We start from the raw sequence: 21190 nt of genomic DNA, 5'->3' as shown, positions 1-21190 counted from the left end.
TTTAACATATACTGTAAATGCACAAATGCAAGGATGTTAGAGCAATGTGCTCTATGTTCTCAGTAAACTTTTCTTTTTTAATAACTGAAAGCCAGTCTTCATTCTTCCAGCAAATAATTGTTATACACTATGTTTTATGCCAAAGCCAGGTGACTCCCTTAGTCTTTTGAATTATTCTGAATGTTAATATCCATCTAGAAACAACTAAATTCTCAAAGAAAGGAGGAAAAAATAATTTGTATGAAATGACTACTTATATTATTCTTGAATGTCTTGGAAATTTTAGTGTAAGTGTTCTTTGCTATCCATGGTAGACATCTGGTTCCAAATAACATGGTGTATCTCATTAGAGAGATATTAGATCTAATTATGCAACATATAAGTGAGATCATTACAGCAACATTATCTCAGTGAGGGAAGTAAGCACATGTGAAACCTAACACTCTGCTGCTTGAAAGAATTTTTGAAAGCAAATTTAAGGAATTAATGTACATTAAGAGATGTTGAAAACCAGTCATGAATCTTTGACATGTAATGGAAAAATATAATAGAATGATAGGTACCCCGATTAATTCTCCTGGAGATAAAAACAAATATCTTGGGCAAATACTATACTTTAATACAAATTATTTTCTAAACAAGATAAAACGAAAAGGTGGTAGAGGAGATATAGCTTTTGTTATTTTGTTTATTCTATTGCCTTTTTTTTTTTTACACTTCTACTGTTTTAGAGATCCTCAAACTTTAGAGTGTAACAGAATCACAGAGAAGGAGTGTTAAAACAGACTTTGGCCCCGTCCTCAGAGTTTCTGATTCAGTTTGGCTGGGCGGAGTCTGAGAATTTGCATTTCTAAAATTCCCAAGGATGCCGATGCTGCTCGTCCAGGGGTCCCATTTGAGAACCACTGGACTATATGAAAATCACTATGGAAGGCATTTAATTCACATTATCTTCTTGATTATTTTTCAGTAAGATGAGAGTCCAAGGATCTTATACTCTGCTCAATATTTTTCAATCAAGCTGTATATCTTGGGAAATACAGACTCTATTACAAAGAAAACATTCTTAAAATATAATTAAGGCTGCTGTCTGACAAGTGCATTGGGCATATTTTTAAAATAAATTTATATATTTATTTATTTTTGGCTGCATTGGGTCTTCATTGCTGCGTGCAGGCTTTCTTTTTAGTTTCAGTGAGTGGGGGCTACTCTTCGTTGTGGTGTGCAGGCTTCTCATTACAGTGGCTTCTTTGGTTGCAGAGCACGGGCTCTAGGCGCGCAGGCTTCAGTAGTTGTGGCTCGTGGGCTTCCGTACTTGTGTCTCGTGGGCTCTAGAGCGCAGGCTCAGTAGTTGTGGAGCTCAGGCTTAGTTGCTCCACGGCATGTGGGATCTTCCCAGACCAGGGCTCGAACCTGTGTCCCCTGCTTTGATAGGTGGATTCTCAACCACTGTGCCACCAGGGAAGCGCTAACAACATATTTCTAAACAATGACACAATCAAAAACATGAATAGATATTACCTAGCAGTGAATAGACCAAAAATAATGAGAAGTTATAGCTCCATGAAGCTAATTTAACTCACTCTTATCTGTAGATGTTTTCACTTTCCTAAGATATTGGAGTATGTTAACTATTAAATTGATCAATTCTAATGTACAGCATGGTGACTATAGTTAATAATACTGTGTCATATACTTGATTTACTAAGAGTGTAGATCTTAACTGTTCTCATTACACACAAAAAAACTGGTAAGTATATGAGGTGATAAATGTGTTAATTAACCTGATAGTTATAATTTCTCAAGGTATATGTATATCAAATCATCACATTGTACACTTTACATATTTACAGTTTTATTTGTCAATTATACCTCAATGAAGCTGGAAGAAAAAATAACAAATAAATTGATTGATGCTGTCAAACAAATTTTAAATTTAAAAAAGTAACAATAAAATAAAAATTGTCATCATATATAAAACAGCTAATTGGCTCTTTCCCTTGTAAAGTAGTGCTAACTATAGCTTGAACAGTTCTGCTAAAATATTACCTAACAATGTGTTTAGGAAGATGTGTATATAAAATACCACCAAAAGTTTGCATGGATTTTGTTTCTATTTGTTTGTTTTTTCTGTTTCTTATCTCAAGTCAAGCATTATATTAGTTATGGTAACAATGTTCAAAAGACATTTCCAGAGGGACTATTTCCTTGACGCTACTCAGGCAGCCTTCAAAATAAAATAATCTGGTCCATATTCTGAGCTCAAATATCTGAGCTTTATAAAATTAGGAAACATCTATGTGGTAATCTGCCTAAAAATAAAGGAAAAGATTGTAGGACCTCAATGTCAGGGCAGTAACTTCGTTGTTTTTTTTTGTTTGTTTGTTTGTTTTGTGGAATAGAGCCCAAACCAAATTTTGAAACAAAACTCTTAATTTTTAAAAAGTGGGTTATAGTCTGTTTTTCCATGTTGGCTTTAACTGAGCTGTCTGATCAACTCTGAGGAACCCTTTTGTTGTCTCCCCTCTTACCCCAAAATGCAGCTGGACTCTCCATTCATCTGCATGTTAAAAATGATGTAACAGTTATTATTGCAATGATACAAGTGGGTTTTTTTTTTTTTTTTTTATCATTTTGATGTGATTATCCTATTCCAGAACAAAGTTCTGTCTCCCAGTATCCCTTTTTTTTTTTTTTTTCGGTACGCGGGACTCTCACTGTTGTGGCCTCTCCCGTTGCGGAGCACAGGCTCCGGACGCGCAGGCTCAGCGGCCATGGCTCACAGGCCCAGCCGCTCCGTGGCATGTGGGATCTTCCTGGACCAGGGCACGAACCTGTGTCCCCTGCATCAGCAGGGGGACTCTCAACCACTGTGCCACCAGGGAAGCCCCCCAGTATCACTTTTAAGTGTCCAAAAAACTTGGGTTGTGTTATATCCACAGGCAAAACTGGACTGAGTGTTCAGATTCCATTAAGTCTCCTATATTCTTATTCTTGGTTGCATTCTGTAGTCACATGAGAAGCTTTAGAAAATACTGACACCTGGGTCTCAACCAAAGTGATTTGGATTTAATTGATCTGGTGAGTAGCTAGGTCATTAAGATCTTTTAAGAATCTCCCCATGTTATTACAATGTGTAGCCAAGTTTGAGACCAATGTTTACTTACAGGTGAATCCATTAAAAGGGCTAATGACAATGAAGTTAGTGTAGGCACCTCACATTCCAAGGGTCTGAGCACAGGGGAAATAGTAAAGTGTTCATCCCATTTGTATGGATTTGTGTGTTGCCTGTGTTTTTGACCATGGCAGAGATGGGGTTATCAAGGTGGAATCCACTCTATGGAATTACCATAATCTTGGTGGTAACATGTTTCTGGTAACATGCACTTACAGAAGCAATGTTTATTATGTGGGTTTAAATTTTACTTGGTTGGGTTCTTATCTTCTCTCTCCTGTTCTACTGTGTTAGTTCCTTAAACAGAATTCCTGAGAGCACATGATGTTCCAGTCGTTGTGCAGGGATAAGAATATAGCAATGAAGGAATATAAAGGTAAGATTATACAATTGTTGGTAATATGCTTTTCAGAAAACTGAGTGAAAATGTGAAAACCATTGGCAGAATAAAGTACTTAAATGTTTTTTTCAAATTAAACAACGAGTTGGTATTAAAATATAGATTATATTGACAAAAATTAGAAAGATAAATGTGGACATGGGAGTGGAAGGAAGAGTGGGAGGATTATAAAAGGGAACATGTAGCAAGATTTTCATCTTAGCAGGGAGTAGCCAACTATTTTGCTTCATTCTTGGCTTTGATAATGACACAAGTATAAGGTATAAAGAATGTATGTGGGCATTTTAAGGGAAATATAAAATAATGTAAAATATAAACATGATGTGTAACTACCAAATCACTACAGACGAATTGCATCATTTATTTTTTTTTAAAGATTTTTTTGATGTGGACCATTTTAAAGTCTTTATTGAATTTGTTACAATGTTTTTTTCTGTTTTTTGTTTTGGTCTTTTGGTGGCGAGGCATGTGGAATCTTAGCTCCCTGACCAGGGATTGAACACGCACCCCTTGCATTGGAAGGGGAAGTCTTAACCACTGGACTGCCAGGGAAGTCCCAAATTGCATCATTTAAATAACTAAAATTAAGGAAATAAAAGGGAAAGTTAATAACTGATATCTATAAATACCTTACCCTACAAACAGAAACTACACTATTTTTTTCAAGCATTTGTGCTTTATTTACCAAAATAGGTCAGTATTATTCAAGAACAAATAAATGATAAAGAAGAGAAATTGAAGAAATAACATATGGTCACAATTATACAGTGCTAAAGGATAAAACTACCCTCCCAAATACAAAAAACAAACAATAAAACAAAAACAACATTAAATAAACACACCATTTGCCTAAGTAACTGTTGGGACAAATTGAAAAATAAAATCGTAGCTGTAGACATTAGAGATCTACTAACATTATAGCACAATGTTTCAACAGAGGTGTATTACCAAAGCTGTTCTAAGTGACAGATTCATAAGCTTTAGCCTTTCTATATTAAAAATAAATGTAAATGAATCAAATATTTACCTAAAGAACTTAAGTAGACTGCAATAAACCAAAGAGAAAAAGGTTAGGAACAGAAGCAACACAAATATAATTGAATTAGAGAAATGTAAAATCAACAACTGAATTAGAACTAAATCTATTTTTCTAAGGAAAAATCCATTTAATTTTATGCAAAGAGTAAAGAGAAAAAATAATAAATTAGAAATGAGAAAGAGAATACAAAAATAGGAAATGAAAAAAATGTAGAGGGTAATCTTGTTCAAGAAGGTAGTTGTAATTTTCTTGATGAAATACTAGCAAATATAATTTTCACAGAGTATTAAAATAATACCCAATAATCCATCAATACTTCCATTTACCTTACCATATATAGATGATTTAATGACTAATTTATAATATTGGTCATATAACAACAGTATGTTGCTCCATATATTCAAGTTTTCTTATAGGACCCATAAATACATTCTAAGTGTATTTCTTACAACTGTATATTTTTGTGCAAATTTGAATCAGAATTTTTTCCATTATATTTTCACCTGGTTATCGCTGGACTAGAAGAGTCACAAAATTCCATACACACAACAATTTGGATGTAAAGAGAAAATATAGCACCCATAATCTAATCTTTCTCTCAAATAAACATCCAAAATTTGTCAGTAAAACAAAGTGCTCAATCTCTTTAAATCTACTTTGATCTGCTATGTTAGAAAATGCTCAGTCTCTCAGTAATGTATTTCCCCCTCCCCAGGATTTCTTCCTAAATGCCGCTTGGGAATTGCAAGCCCATTAAAGTTCTAGTTCTGCTACTTAGCAGAATATGGATTCCAGTTTCAGCTCAGATAAAGGGACATATTAAAAAAAGTCAACATTTTTTATCAATATCATTAAATTTTGTGGAGGGTTTTTGAAACTTCTTTATTTATATACTTTTGCTTCATTTTATGTAATTTTTATAAAATACCTCTTTTTAATTTTTTTACTTTTAGCAGATATGATACATCTTTGAGAAATATCAATAATTACTAGAGACCTGCATTTTACTCTCTACTGCATTTTCTTTTCCTATCATCACTCCTTGGATTTCAGCATTACTGGCCTTGGGACAGCCTCTTCCCCACAAACACTGTCCCTTACCCCCACTCCCAATTGTTGTGGCTCATCCTGTTTATTGATGTGGTGATGGCAGAGCTGACTTACAAGATCTTTGTAGACTGGACATTAGGACACAGGCCTGTACCATGAGAGCAGCAAAGTGGTATCTCAAGCCTCATTCACAAAGGTGGATCTAGTCCAGGTCCTTCCCGATTTCATACTCATTTACAACTCACTTTTCTTATTGTAACAGCCCATGTCCTATAACAGACAACAAGAACCATTAGCGAGCATAAAGAGTGACACATTTCCACTGTTTGTCTTCTAGGATCTCATTCTGTGAACTTTACATAGACTGGGATACCTAGCACTTGTGAACTTACACTTGAAGAGGATCAGTCTATATCATCATTTCTCCAATTTCTTAGCACCAAGTATTTTTTTCATTCACAAATGCCCAACCTGGGACATCTAATAGAAACTGATATGTCAAAGATGAAATGAGTATCATAGAGGAAGGTAAAGAAGGCCAACTCTAAATATATTTAATCATAAAAATAATTTAGAAAAAAGTCTAAAATAAATGGGAATGTAAGTATTTCACACCAGTGAGGGTAGGTGTGAAATACCAATTCAAAGCACACTTTCACCCTTGAGGCAAGCTGTAATTTCTTCTTTAATTGGGAACTTACTATATATCAGGCGTTGTGCTTAAGAAATTTGCGTATGTAATCACATTTAATCTTTCCAATGCCCATGTCAGGTAGGCTCTATTATTATCCTTCATTTTTTAGATAAAGGGAGATAAAATTTGGAGAGATTAAGAAATTGGTCCTCCACAATACAGATAATAAACAACAGAATCTTGATTCGGACTCTAATTTTGTACCTGATTTTACGTTCTTAAGCACAATGTTGTAATGTTGTTATGAGCTACTTTTACTGATTGCAAAGGATTGAACTCCAACTTATAGTTTATAAAAAAGTAGAAATCATAGAAAGGAGCCTGAGGGGTTTCATAGAACCAAAGACAGGAATGAAGCTGGGCCTCAAGAACATCAGAAACCAGGCCGTAAACACTGTCCAAACTTGGTTTCCACCCACCTCTACTCTCACTGCATCACCCTATCCCATCAACCCCTACTTGCTCCCTCCCTGGCTCCTCCCCCTACCATCTACCCACCCCTCGCCTCTCACTGGCTTACTGTCTTTGGTTCATAGTGAGGAGAGACAGGCAATAAATACATTAAAATTATAAATATCTGAGGCAAGTACATATATTAAATAAATATATAAGTCAATGGTGCTAAGTTAAAACAAGGTAATATATACAGCGAGTGACGGGATGGAGTTCAACATCAGAGGATACTTCTCTGAGATGACTTTTGAGTAGAGACTCAAATGACAAGAAGAAACCAACCATCAAAAAATCAAGGAAGATCATTCCAGGAGGAGAAGATGAAAGGTACGAAAGCAATGAGCTGATACTATTAGTCAGCCAGGATGGCTAGAAATCGGTAAGTAAATGGGAGAAAGATAGGGGTAAGTTAAGAGTCAGAGAAGAAGACAGGGACTAAAAATCTGTATAGGAGACATTTGAAAGTTATTCAAAGTGGAAAAAGTTATAGCCATAGGGAGGATGCTTTCATTTGCCCAAGTTGGGTCTGATCCCTTGGGTTATATTTTAATTTGGCTGCTGTTGCTGCAGCCAGAGGGCTGTAAAAGGAGGTTGGATATTTCCCGGTGGGAGCTGTGGTTCTGGGCAGATAAAGCAATGAACAATTCTGTCCTCTTCACAGTTCTGTTCAAGAACCGCTGTTATAAATTCCTTTAACAGTTCCCATATATTGTCAAGCACTACCAGCCACGATTCCTTCAAAGCCAGCTTTATATAGGTTATATTTCATACCAGTTTTAAACATTTTAGGTTTTCTGATTTTTCCATATAATTTTAAGGCTTTTTGAAGGAGCCAGTTCACTGGAATATCATCCAATGTTGGAAAATTATCTTTTTTAATGCTGATTTGTTGATTGATTACCTCTTGGCTAGTATGTACTTAAATACTGTCTATTGATCTAGGCATTGGCTTCCAGTTCAGTTTCACTGGGTGTTGTTTTTTTTTTTCAACATCTTTATTGGAGTCTAATTGCTTTACATTGGTGTGTTAGTTTCTGCTTTATAACAAAGTGAATCAGCTATACATATACATATACCCCATATCTCCTCCCTCTTGTGTCTCCCTCCCACCCTCCTGATCCCACCCCTCTAGGTGGTCACAAAGCACTGAGCTGACCTCCCTGTGCTATGTGGCTGCTTCCCACTAGCTATCTATTTTACATTTGGTAGTATACATAAGTCCATGTCACTCTCACTTCGTCCCAGCTTATCCTTCCCCCTCCCTGTGTCCTCAAGTCCATTCTCTACACCTGTGTCTTTATTCCTGTCCTCCCCTAGGTTCTTCAGAACGATTTATTTACATTCCATATATATGTGTTAGCATACGGTATTTGTTTTTCTCTTTCTGACTTACTTCATGCTGTATGACAGACTCTAGGTCCATCCACCTCACTACAAATAACTCAATTTCGTTTCCTTTTATGGCTGAGTAATAATCCATTGTATATATGTGCCACATCTTCTTTATCCATTCATCTGTCGATGGACACTTAGGTTGCTTCCATGTCCTGGCCATTGTAAATAGTGCTGCAATGAACATTGTGATACATGACTATTTGAATTATGGTTTTCTCAGGGTATATGCCCCGTAGTGTGATTGCTGGGTTGTATGGTAGTTCTATTTTTAGTTTTTTAAGGAACCTCCATACTGTTCTCCATAGTGACTATATCAATTTACATTCCCACTGACAGTGCAAGAGGGTACCCTTTTCTCCACACCCTCTCCAGCATTTATTGTTTGTAGATTTTTGATGATGGCCATTCTCACAGGTGTGAAGTGATACCTCATTGTAGTTTTGATTTGCATTTCTCTAATGATTAGTGATGTTGAGCATTCTTTCATGTGTTTGTTGGCAATCTGTATATCTTCTTTGGAGAAATGTCTATTTAGGTTTTCTGCCCTTTTTTGGATTGGGTTTTTTGTTTTTATGATATGGAGCTGCATGAGCTGCAAATAAATTTTGGAGATTAATACTTTGTCAGTTGAAACGTTTGCAAATATTTTCTACCATTCTGAGGGTTATCTTTTCATCTTGTCTATGGTTTCCTTTGCTGTGCAAAAACTTTTAAGTTTCATTAGGTCCCATTTGTTTACTTTTGTTTTTATTTCCATTACTCTAGGAGGTGGGTCAAAAAGGATCTTGCTGTGATTTATATCATAGAGTGTCCTTCCTATGTTTTCCTCTGAGAGTTTTATAGTGTCTGGCATTACATTTAGGTTTTTAATCCTTTTTGAGTTTATTTTTGTGTATGGTGTTAGGGAGTGTTCTAATTTCATACTTTTACATGTAGTTGTCCAGTTTTCCCAGCATCAGTTATTGAAGAGGCTGTCTTTTCTCCATTGTATATTATTGCCTCCTTTATCAAAAATAAGGTGACCATACTTGCATGGGTTTATCTCTGGGCTTTCTATCCTGTTCCATTGATCTATATTTCTGTTTCTGTGCCAGTACCATACTGTCTTGATTACTGTAGCTTTGTAGTATAGTCTGAAGTCCGGGAGCCTGATTCCTCTGGCTCTGTTTTCCTTTCTCAAGGTTGCTTTGGGTATTCAGGGTCTTTTGTGTTTCTATACAAATTGTGAAATTTTTTGTTCTAGTTCTGTAAAAAATGCCATTGGTAGTTTGAAAGGGATTGCATTGAATCTGTAGATTGCTTTGGGCTAGTATAGTCATTTTCACAATGTTGATGCTTCCAATCCAAGACATGGTATATCTCTCCGTTTGTATCATCTTTAATTTCTATCATCAGTTTCTTATAGTTTTCTGCATACAGTTCTTTTGTCTCCTTAGGTAGATTTATTCCTAGGTATTTTGTTCTTTTTGTTGAAGTGGTAAATGGGAGTGTGTCCTTAATTTCTCTTTCAGATATTTCATCATTAGTGTATAGGAATGCAAGAGATTTCTGTGCATTAATTTTGTATACTGCAAATTTACCACATTCATTGTTTATCTCTAGTGGTTTTGTGGTGGCATCTTTAGGATTCTCTATGTATAGTATCATGTCTTCTGCAGACAGTGACAGCTTTACTTCTTTTTTTCTGGTTTGGATTCCTTTTATTTATTTTTCTTCTCCGATTACTGTGGCTAAAATTTCCAAATCTATATTGAATAATAGTGGTGAGAGTGGAAAACCTTGTCTTGTTCCTGATCTTAGAGGAAATGGTTTCGGTTTTTCACAATTGAGAATGATATTGGCTATGGGTTTGTCATATATGGCCTTTAACATGTTGAGGTAAGTTTCTTCTCTGCCTACTTTCTGGAGGGCTTTTATTGTAAGTGGGTGTTGAATTTTGTTGAAAGATTTTTCTACTTCTATTGAGATGATCCTATGGTTTTTATTCTTCAATTTTTTAATATGGTTTATCACATTGATTGATTTCTGTATATTGAAGAATCCATGCATTCCTGGGATAAACCCCACTTGATCGTTGTGTATAATCCTTTTAATGTGCTGTTGGATTCTGTTTGCTAGTATTTTGTTGAGGATTTTTATGTCTATGTTCATCAGTGATATTGGCCTGTAGTTTTCTTTCTTTGTGACACCTTTGTCTGGTTTTGGTATCAGGGTGATGGTGGTCTCATAGAATGAGTTTGGGTGTGTTCCTCCCTCTGCTATATTTTGAAGAGTTTGAGAAGGATAGGTGTTAGCTCTTCTCTAAATATTTGGTAGAATTTGCCTGTGAAGCCATCTGGTTCTGGGCTTTCGTATGTTGGAAGATTTTAAATCACAGTCTCAATTTCAGTGCTTGTGATTGGTCTGTTTATATCTTCTATTTCTTCCTGGTTCAGTCTCAGAAGGTTGTGCTTTTCTAAGCATCTGTCCATTTCTTCCAGGTTGTCCATTTTATTGACATATAATTGCTTGTAGTAATCTCTCATGATCCTTTGTATTTCTGCAGTGTCCTTTGTTACTTCTCCTTTTTCATTCCCAATTCTGTTGATTTGAGTCTTCTCCCTTTTTTTCTTGATGAGTTTCGCTAATCATTTATCAGTTTTGTTTATCTTCTCAAAGAACCAGCTTTTAGTTTCATTGATCGTTGCTATTTTTTCCTTCATTTGTTTTTCTTTTATTTCTCATCTGATCTTCATAATTTCTTTCCTTCTGATAACTTTGGGTTTTTTGTTGTTCTTTCTCTAATTGCTTTAGGTGTAAGGTTAGGTTGTTTATTTGAGATGTTTCTTGTTTCTTGAGGTGAACTGTATTGCCATAAACTTCCCTCTTAGAACTTCTTTTGCTGCATCCCATAGGTTTTGGGTCGTGTTTTCATTGTCATTTTTTTCTAGGTACTTTTTGTTTTTTCTTGATTTCTTGATTTTCTTTTTGTTTTTTCTTGATTTCTTGATTTTCTTGATTTCTTCAGTGATCTCTTGGTTATTAAGTAGTGTATTGTTTAGCCTCCATGTGTTTGTAATTTTTAATTGTAAAATTGTAATTGATTTGTAATTGATATCTAGTCTAATAGTGTGTGGTCAGAAAAGATACTCGATATGATTTCAATTTTCTTAAATTTACCAAAGCTTGATTTGTGACCCAAGATATGATCTATCCTGGAGAATGTTCCATGAGCACTTGAGAAGAAAGTGTATTCTGTTGTTTTTGGATGGAATGTCCTATAAATATCAATTAAGTCCATCTTGTTTAATATGTCATTTAAAGCTTGTGTTTCCTTATTTATTTTCATTTTGGATGATCTGTCCATTGATGAAGGTGGGGTGTTAAAGTCCCCTACTATGATTGTGTTACTGTTGATTTACCCTTTTATGGCTGTTAGCATTTGCGTTATGTATTGAGGTGGTCCAATGTTGGGTTCATAAATATTTAAAATTCTTATATCTTCTTCTTGGATTGCCCCCTTGATCATTATGTAGTGCCCTTCTTTGTCTCTTGTAATAGTCTTTACTTTAGAGTCTATTTTGTGTGATATAAAAAATTGCTACTCCAGCTTTCTTTTGATTTCCATTTGCATGGAATATCTTTTTCATCCCTTCACTTTTAGTCTGTATGTGTCCCTAGGTCAGAAGTGGGTCTCTTGTAGACAGCATTTATATGGGTCTTGTTTTTGTAACCATTCAGCCAGTCTATGTCTTTTGGTTGGAGCATTTAATCCATTTACATTTAAGATAGTTATCAATATGTATGTTCCTATACCTTTTTCTTAACTGTTTTGAGTTTGTTATTGTAGGTCTTTTCCTTCTCTTGTGTTTCCTGCCTAGAGAAGTTTCTTAAGCATTTGTTGTAAAGCTAGTTTGGTGATGCTGAATTCTCTTAGCTTTTGCTTGTCTGTAAAGATTTTAATTTCTCCATCAAATCTGAATGAGATCATTGCTTGGTAGAGTAATCTTGGTTGTAGATTTTTCCCTTTCATCACTTTAAATATGTCCTTACCCTCCATTCTGGCTTGCAGAGTTTCTGCTGAGAAATCAACTGTTAACCTTATGGGGATTCCCTTGTATGTATGTTATTTGTTGTTTTTCCCTTGCTGCTTTAATATTTTTTCTTTGTATTCTTCTTCTTATTATTATTATTGTTATTTTTTTTTTTGCCATATGCGGGCCTCTCACTATTGCGGCCTCTCCCGTTGTGGAGCACAGGCTCTGGACGCACAGGCTCAGTGGCCATGGCTCACGGGCCCAGCCACTCCACAGCATGCAGGATTTTCCTGGACTGGGGCACGATCCCGTGTCCCCTGCATCAGCAGGCTGACTCTCAACCACTGCGCCACTAGGGAAACCTCTGTATTTTTTTTTTTTTGATAGTTTGTTTAATATATGTCTTGGATGTTTCTCCTTGGATTAATACTTTTTGGGACTCTCTGTGCTTCCTGGACTTGATTAAGTATTTCCTTTCCCATATTAGGGAATTTTCAACTATAGTCTCCTCAAATATTTTCTCTTCTTCTTCTAGGACCCCTATAATCTGTATGTTGGTGCGTTTAATGTTGTCCCAGAGCTCTCTGAGATTGTCCTCAATTCTTTTCATTGTTTTTTCTTTATTCTGTTCTGCAGTAGTTATTTCCACTATTTTATCTTCCAGGTCACTTATCCATTCTTCTGCCTCAGTTATTCTGATATTGATTCCTTCTAGAGAATTTTTAATTTCATTTATTGTGTTGTTCATCATTGTTTGCTCTTTAGTTCTTCTACGTTTTGTTAAACGTTTCTTTTATTTTCTCCATTCTATTTCCAAGATTTTGGATCATCTTTACTAACATTACTCTGGATTCTGTTTCAGGTAGACTGCCTATTTCCTCTTCATTTGTTTGGTCTGCTGAGTTTTTACCTTGCTCCTTCATCTGCTGTGTGTTTCTCTGTCTTCTCATTTTGCTTAACTTACTGTGTTTGGGGTCTCTTTTTGGCAGGCTGCAGGTTCATATTTCCTGTTGTTTTTGGTGTCTGCCCCCAGTGGCTAAGGTTTTTTCAGTGGTTTGTGTAGGCTTCCTGGTGGAGAGGACTGGTGCCTGTGTTCTGGTGGATGAGGCTGGATCTTGTCTTTCTGGTGGACGGACTATGCCTGGTGGTATGTTTTGGGGTGTCTGTAATACCTTATTATGATTTTAGGCAGCCCCTCTACTAATGGGTGGGCTTGTGTTCCTGTCTTCCTAGTTGTCTGGCATAGGGTGTGCAGCACTGGAGCTTGCTTGTCGTTGAGTGGAGCTGGGTCTTAACGTTGAGATGGAGATTTCTAGGAGAGCTTTTGCTGTTTGATATTACATGGAGCCAGGAAGTCTCTGGTGGACCAATGTCCTGAACTCGGCTCCCACCTCAGAGGCACAGGCTGACACCTGGCTGGAGCAACAAGACCCTGTCAGCCACATGGCTCAGAGGAAATGGGAGAAAATAAGAAAGAAGGAAAGAAAGAAAGAAAAAGGAAAGAAAAGAAAATAATTTAAAAAATAATTATTAAAAATAAAAAAAATTAAAGTAATAAAAAAAGAAGGAAAGAAAGAAGCAACCAAACTAAAAACCAAATCCACCAATTATAACAAGCGCTAAAAACTATACTAAAAAATAAAATGGATGAACAGAACCCTAGGGCAAATGGTAAAAGCAAAGCTATACAGACAAAATCACACAAAGAAGCATACACATACATGCTCTCAAAAAGAGAAAAAGGAAATATATATATATATATATATATATATATATATATATATATATATATATTTAAAAAGAGGAAGAGAGCAACCAAATCAATAAACAAATCTACCAATGATAATAAACTCTAAATACGTAACTAAGATAAACATAAAACCAGAAACAAGTTAGATACAGAAAGCTAACCCTAAGTCTACAGTTGCTCCCAAAGTCCACCACCTCAATTTTGGGATGATTTGTTGTCTATTCAGGTATACCACAGATGCAGGTACATCAAGTTGATTGTGGAGATTTAATCCACTGCTCCTGAGGTGGCTTGGAGAGATTTCCAGAGATTTGTTCCCACAGCTCCTGGGATTCAGCTTTGGATTTGTCCCAGTCTCTGTGTGTAGGTCACCTGAGGGTGTCTGTTCTTTGCTTAGACAGGACGGGGTTAAAATAACAGCTGATTAGGGGGCTCTGGCTCACTCAGGCCGGGGGGAGGGAGGGGTACGGAATGCAGGGCAAGCCTGCGGCAGCAGAGGCCGGCATGATGCTGCACCAGCCTGAGGTGTGTGGTGTGTTCTCCCGGGGAACTTGTCCCTGGATCACAGGACGCTGGCAGTGACGGGCTGCACAGGCTCCCGGGAGGGGAGGTGTTCATAATGATCTGTGCTTGCACACAGGCTTCTTGGTGGCTGCAGCAGCAGCCTTAGCGTCTAATGCTCATCTCTGAGGTCCGCGCTGATAACCGCAGCTCGCGCCTATCTCTGGAGCTCGTTTATCTGAATCCCCTCTTCTCGTACACCCTTAAACAATGGTCTCTTGCCTCTTCGGCAGCTCCAGACTTTTCCCCGGACTCCCTCCCTGCTAGCCGTGGCGCACTAGCCCCCTTCAGGCTGTGTTCACGCAGCCAACCCCAGTCCTTTCCCTGGGATCTGACCTCCGAAGCCCAAGCCTCAGCTCCCAGCCCCCGCCCGCCCCGGCAGGTGAGCAGACAAGACTCTCGGCCTGGTGAGTGCTGGTCGGCACCGATCCTCCGTGCGGGAATCTCTCTGCTTTGCCCTCTGCACCCCTGTTGCTGCGGTCTCCTTTGTGGCTCCAGAGCTTCCCCCCACCCCAGCCACCCCCATCTCTGCCAGTGAAGGGGCTTCCTAGTGTGTGGAAACTTCCTCCTTCACAGCTCCCTCTCAGAAGTGCAGGTCCCTTCCCTATTCTTTTGTCACTGTTTTTTCTTTTTTCTTTTGCCCTACCTATGTATGTGGGGAGTTTCTTGCATTTTGGGAGGTCTGATGTCTTCTGCCAGCGTTCAGTAGGTGTTCTGTAGGAGTTGTTCCACATGTAGGTGTATTTCCCATGTATTTGTGGGGAGGAAGGTGATCTCCATGTCTTATTCCTCTGCCACCATGAAGGTTCCTTCATCGGGTTTTGTATCTTCAATTTCCCATCTTCCAAGCTCTGTTATTTGCCATGCTTATTTTCAGTTTTCTTAGTAAATATGATTTGGATGTTGAGGGTGTTTGTTAGGTATCAGACAAGGAGCATCATACAACTATAAAAGCAAGTCAAATTAATGGAAAAATGGAATAAAATGGAAAGAGATGACAGGAGAAAGGAGAGAATCTGCAAGCAAAAAGAAAATGGAAACTATAGACAGTCAAGGTAATAGTCATATCCAAAAACAAAGAAATAGCCCGAAGAGTTGTGAATCGCTACAGCAGAATTAATGACATGGAAAATTTCTCAAGGAAAAGAGCCAAGGATAGATAAAGGAAGAAAAACCCAGCATAAAAGGAAGAAAAAGCAAAATAAGAGAAAATAAAAATTAGAAAAACCCCAGGTGCAAAGTGAAAAAGTAAAACAAAAGAATGGATAAATTAAGAAATGGTGCATTGAATTAGAGCAAATGTATTCTCTTTTCTTTATTCTTATCTTTAACTGGCTTTGCATTTCTTGGGTAGCAAAGCCAAACTGAAAGGATAATTTTGTTTATGTACCCAATTTGCATAATTGTGCAATATAAATTACAATGCTAATTAAGGACAGCCCTTGGGCTTCTGGAATTGGGTCAAAGTGGCTCCCTGAGAGCAAAGAGGTTGGGGCATTGGCTCTTTCCCCTCTCCCACCGCAGGGAAGCTGGGCAAGAGCAAAGAAGCTCTCTGACAGTGTGTGAAATCTTGTCAGAATTTGTTGAAGACCCAGAACTATACGTCTCACTCCAAAATTTGGCTTTGGAAATCATCTTTGTGTGATTTAGCAAGGAGGCACTTAAAAGCTAAAAGTTCTCCTAATCCTAAAGGGTCTGTATTGCTTATCATTTTATGAGTTTTTCTCCCCCTCACTTTTTTTGAATGCAGAGAAAAAGACTTTTTTCAAACTGTAGATAGCTGAGCGTGAATCTGGCATATGATATTTTTGTGCTGGACTGTTGCCAGAATTGTCCCAAACCAGTGTATGACATGCCTTGCTTGGAAGCCTGGGGAAGCCAACAAGTTACTTTCTGAGCTTTAGTTAAATCCATGTCCTAAGCTATTGCACCATAACTACATCAAAAGTTCAATCCCAGAGAGTTTACTCCCTGTACTATTCTTAAGAGGGAACTGAAAGGTGTAGGATTCATATAATCATTAGCTTGGGTTTTTCAAGAAAAGAATATCTCTGAGTTCCTATCACGAAGGCTGCCCTCATTACAACGGAGGAGCCTCTGTTTAGGCCTGTTCTAAAGGAGGTGTTTTGCAAGGGTTTTTTTAGCTATTGAATTCCGACCTCAAGCGAAGGTTATCTGGAAAATAGGAAGAAACAGATCCAGGGACTTCCCTGGTAGTCCAATGGTTAAGACTCGGCACTTCCAAGGCAGAGGGTATAGGTTCGATCCATGGCCGGGGAACAAAAATCCCGCATGCAGGGGGCATGGGTTAGATCCCTGGTCGGGGAACAAAGATCCCAAATGCCTCGAGGTGCGGCCAAAAAAAAAAGCAAGAAAACAGTAAACAGATCCAAAATCACTCAGGTTGGAGTAAGGATGAGGGAGTGGCAGCACCAGTGTGCAGGTGTTCTCTCTCAGCCCTCTCTATCCACTTCCCCCAGCTCTTCATCTTTGAAGAGTGCAGAAGCCACTTCTATAAGGGATTTATTATCTACCTAACTTAGGTGACAGGGCAACAGTCAGGGATGTTGGTTTTATACACTTCATTTTGACTTTAAGACATCTGAAGGTTCGGGGCTTCCCTGGTGGCACAGTGGTTGAGAGTCTGCCTGCCGATGCAGGGGACGCAGGTTCGTGCTCCGGTCCAGGAAGATCCCACATGCCGCGGAGCAGCTGGGACCGTGAGCCATGGCCGCTGAGCCTGCGCGTCCAGAACCTGTGCTCCGCAACGGGAGAGGCCACAACAGTGAGAGGCCCGTGTACCACAAAAAATAATAATAATAATAATAAAATTTTTAAAAAGACACCTGAATGTTCTTTTCACTGGAATCATAGGAATAATTGGAAAACACGTGGCTTATTTCTTATCCTATGATACTTTGCTTTCTGGAGTATTTTTTTCAAATTCTTTTAACTCTAGGCATTTAAAATGGTAATATTCTTATGGAACACTGGGATAAACCAGGGGAGAATTGAGACTGGATGAGGCTGCTCATGTTCCAAGACGACTGTGCCTCGGCTCTAACCAACCCAACCCTCCAGCTACTTGAGGCCATAGGCATTGGTTCATGGTTCAAAATTAGACTAAAGTCTTGCAAAATACAATCCATCTCAGGAACAATTGGGAAAATTGGCAAAATCTTGAGAATATTGTGTGAGAGTGTGGATACAACCAAGAATATGTTTTCTAACTTACTCTTGGTACAGGAGACAATATGCTTTCCATTTTGCTAAAGTTAATTTGAGTTGTTTCATTTTCAACTGGAAGAGCCCTAATTGATATATATTTTCATTCCTTAAAATTCAGGTCTAATAGGTTACGTTCCAGTTTAAAAATCTTCAGGACTCACCATTTCATATAGGAAAAAGTGCAAATCTTTATCTAATTATCAGAAACTGTGGGGATGGGTCTTAGAAATCTGTGTTTTAACAAGGTGATTCTCTTGCGTGATAAAGTTTGCAAACCATTGTCAAGGAGAGTCAGGCTTAGAGAACATCTTTGTCGAGGACTTTCTAAACTCCTCTCTCATTACTTCAATACACTTTCCTTATGTCTTTTTAATTTCTGTTTCATTGGAGTTTTCTCTTCTATAGGGAACTCATCCCCTCCAGGGCTAAATCTTCCCTAACCAGTTGGGTTTGCAGTTTAACAATTTCATGCCCATGTTGTGTGGGTGACTATTGTTAGGTTTTCACTTCTTTAAAATTTTCCTGGAAGATTGGAAAATTAAAGTTACTAGATTTATCAATCACATGCCATCATATTTCCTTTTGGATGGAATTTTGAAATCATAAAATGTACTTTTTCCCTTCTCAGTTTGCCTCTTGTTGATTTCAGGCTAGTATGAAAATCATATTTCCTAGGCATACAAAAACTGATAACTTTGTGAGATACAAAACAATCAATATTGCATGGCAAGGGGACATCATTCTAGAGTTAAATTCTTGTCATGAAAATCCACCAAGAAGGCAAAATACATTTGCATAAATTGAACGTTATACTTGCATCATGTAGAAGATATAGATGAATACAAGCCTTGTTTAGGGGTTTAGAGCCCTGATCTACCACTTACTGGTTATGTGACCTTGTACAAACCCTCTGTGCCTCAGTTCCTTTATCTGCCCACCACAGAGGATTTGTTCAGTAAATTTTAGCTAACTATAGCTGTTGAAGCAGCATCTTGCCAAGGATACCCACTCCTAGTAGTCAGGCAAGGTTTGTATAAATTAAGCATCTATCTCTAAAAAGACTCATATTTTGATGACAGAGGACAGGTCAAGAATGATTAAACCCACACTGGGAAATGAAAACAATGAATAGGTTCTTTTCAAACAGGCAATATATACTCAAACCTAATGGAACTTTAATTGGTATTCAATGAGATTTAGTATAGTTTCCAGTTTTCCCAAACCCAGAAACTTACACCGATTTTAGCTAAGATAATAGTTCTGTTATTTCTAATCTGTGCTCATTTCATCTGACTGTGAAATTTCTTCCTTTTTCCAGAGCCTCATTCTCTTCTAGCCCCCCTGCTTCAGAAAATGTTACCTTCATGTTTATAAAAGGATTGTGCTGATATGTTGTTACTTTGATGCCTGTAAGCACATACTATTGTTTGCCGGAAATGTTCTAAAATTTGTAAATAGCTCAAAGTCTATGCTAAGATTCTTGATAGACACAAGTCCAAAAGAGGTTTGGCTTTTCTACACTTTGGCTAAGTCTGCCAGGAATTTCTTAATTATCCCAGAATGTTTGTACTGTCTTTGAGAGTCTGGGCTTAGAATTTTGCTGTTTTTCCATTTCACACTCTGTATCTTATTGGCTACATTATTTTCCTTCACAGTTACACCCATAATATGCTTTCTAGTCTTGAAAACTCACTTAAATATTACATTTATGATTGTATATTCTTATTAAAAATATATTAAGCACCAGGCACTGCTCCAGTCATTTAGGGCAAATTGGTTATTAAAGTTCTAGCCATCATAATGCTTATATTAGTAAAATAAACTGTAATTTCCTAGAAGACAGAAACTGAAGCTTATTATATCTATTTTCCTCTTAGCAGACTTCTGGGAACATAAATAGAGTGTCCTAAGTTCACAAAACCCACATAAGATAGTTCACTCAACCTTTCAGGAATGTTGTTAAGAATTAAAGGAATAGAATATTTGAGAGCACTCTGATACATTTTTATAAATGTGAATTATTTTCCCAGGCAAACAGAATTGGGTTTGGGGAATGTGTCTTGAATGGAAAGATGGTGATGAAAACAGGGAGTCATTGGGAAAAGGGGAAACAAGCCGTAGTTAACAATTATGTAGGACTGCTGTGAAATTCCACCCCCACCTCAGAATCTAAAACGCATATATAGACCTTCTAGAATATGTAACTTAGTCATCAAGAAGTTCAACTACAGTGCAACTTGCAGTTTAGACCATTATTGTATAGTAGAGTTAATTAAAAAATATTTAATCTCTCTGACTCTGAAATATTTAGTACAGAATACAAATGGAAATTTAAGTATTTCTCCAGTCCATTATGAAAATGTCTAGCATATTTTGTGGACAATACTTTCTTAGATTATTAGTTACTTTGCTGTTTGTTTTTCAGTAGGTGCAAGCATATTGTGAAATGTTCTATATTTATGAAACTTATGACAAACTGTGAAGATAACATAATGCATTTTGGGTTAGCCAAAGCAGTAACCCAAATACTTCATTAAAATCCAGACCAACACTTTGGGTTGTATAGTTATTCATAGATAGATTTAAACATATTATTGAAGATACATTTTGCATTGCCATTTTTTAATTTCCATTTTTAGATTGTGAGACATGCATTAGACTGAAAATCAGCAAACATGAGGACTGGTCCTAACACTGACTCATCCAGGTTGGATATCATGTCTTTGGAGAAGTCTTCTCTGCACCCCTCCCCAATAAAGCTAAACATTCTTCCACCATGTGCTGTCCTCTAATTTGTTCTCATATTTTCCTCTGGTGTAGTTGTGTGTTCACATACCTATCTGTTGTATCAGACAGTGAGTTTCCTGATGGGAGGCACTTAGTCTTTTTCCTCTTGGTTATTTTAACACAGGACCTGGCACATTGTTGATGCTCAATAAATGTTTCTTGACTCCAATGCATTCAATTGATATAAATATTAATCTTTGATTAACTCTGGAAACATGCTGCAAGGTTAGTTAGGACCATCCAGAACTCTTTTTATTTCAATTCTGATTAAACAATAATTGAACCTCTGAACTTCTGAACACTTGATTTACAGAAATAGAAACCTGGGCAAATAGCATTTATGTTTTTATATTCCTCCAAGAGTATGCTTATCCTTTCAGTGAAAGAATCTACTGAGGAAATCCACAGATATTGAATGCAAGTGAGCAAAATGAAGTGGCCCAAGTGCATGTCTCTGTGTGTGTGTGTGTGTGTGTGTGTAATTTGAAGGTTAGATGGGAAAAGGCTGTGTCAAGATGGCAGATCTTATCTTGTTAGTCACTAACAGTGACAGCCACTACCCAATGCCTACTCTGTGCCCACTTCTCTCTTTCTTAACAGCCATTCCAGTTACGGAGAATTGTGTTCAGCTAAAAACTTTGC

At 37.4% G+C, this 21190-nt stretch overlaps 1 long non-coding RNA gene across 3 annotated transcripts in view; it reads left to right on the top strand.

The window, feature by feature from the left end:
• Positions 1 to 20692, top strand: part of LOC138414055 (uncharacterized) — a 394942-nt gene extending 374250 nt beyond the window's left edge. For all 3 annotated transcript variants that reach the window (XR_011246440.1, XR_011246441.1, XR_011246442.1), the window contains 3 exons: positions 3470 to 3551; positions 19080 to 19170; positions 20401 to 20692. This is a non-coding gene — a long non-coding RNA (uncharacterized lncRNA). The remainder of the gene's footprint in view (positions 1 to 3469; positions 3552 to 19079; positions 19171 to 20400) is intronic.
• The last annotated feature ends 498 nt before the right edge of the window (positions 20693 to 21190 follow it).

This window comes from Delphinus delphis, chromosome 4, assembly GCF_949987515.2.
Source record: "Delphinus delphis chromosome 4, mDelDel1.2, whole genome shotgun sequence".
Taxonomy (NCBI): Eukaryota; Metazoa; Chordata; class Mammalia; order Artiodactyla; family Delphinidae; genus Delphinus; species Delphinus delphis.
The sequence above is the reverse complement of the archived record's forward strand: the minus strand, read 5'-3'. Positions and strand labels throughout refer to the sequence as shown.